The following is a 964-nucleotide window of genomic DNA, read 5'->3' as shown; positions in this document are numbered from 1 at the left end:
TCCGTGTGTTAAATATCTTCCAACTCCTCCCACATCTCTGTCTCTATTCCCCGAATTACTGGAACCGTATTCTTTTTTTTTTTTTTTTTAAGATTTTATGTATTTATTTGACAGAGATAGAGACAGCCAGCGAGAGAGGGAACACAAGCAGGGGGAGTGGGAGAGGAAGAAGCAGGCTCACAGTGGAGGAGCCTGACGTGGGGCTCGATCCCGTAACGCTGGGATCACGCCCTGAGCCGAAGGCAGACGCCTAACCGCTGTGCCACCCAGGCGCCCCTGGAACCGTATTCTGATAGACTTTTCTGCCTCGGTTTTTGTACCACCGGAGTCCTTTCTCCACGGTCATCTGATAAGGTCTTTGGTTACGTGGTAGAAATCTGAGCCTGTAAGCTCCTGCTTTAAAACTGTTACATGACTTCTCATTGGCTTTTGGATAGAGTTCTTCCTTTCTTAACAGGGCTAATCAGAAACTTGACAAATGGGTCCTGGGCTCTCTCTCCAAACTAACTTCTTGCCACTCAGCCCCCACCCACATCATTCCAACCACCTTACTTTGCACATGATAATTTCTTCTGCCCTGAACATTCTCATTTTGGTCTTTTTCCCTCTCCTTCCCCAGTATTCTCTCCTACTCTCTGGCTACTCAGAATCAACATTTCAGTTTGAATGTAACCATCTCTTCTGAGAAGGCATATCTCCTTTCTTAGAGATTTTGTGCTCTTTGAGTCAGTTTTAGATTAGATTACATTAGGTTTTCTTGCAGTTTCCTCTTCCTTGTACCCCATATTTCCCTCATTGTAACATTTATTGTATTTCATTTAGCTACTTCATTATTTTCCCCTACTTCTAAATAGACTGTGAACTCTACAAGGGCAGTTGGCTATGTTTTCTCTGGCTACTGTGTCTAAGTACCCAACACAGTGCTCGTTGCTTAGTGACCTCAAATATTTGCTGAATAAAATGT

Source organism: Ursus maritimus, unplaced genomic scaffold (assembly GCF_017311325.1).
Source record: "Ursus maritimus isolate PB19 unplaced genomic scaffold, ASM1731132v1 scaffold_31, whole genome shotgun sequence".
NCBI lineage: Eukaryota > Metazoa > Chordata > Mammalia > Carnivora > Ursidae > Ursus > Ursus maritimus.
Note: the sequence above shows the minus strand (reverse complement) of the source record.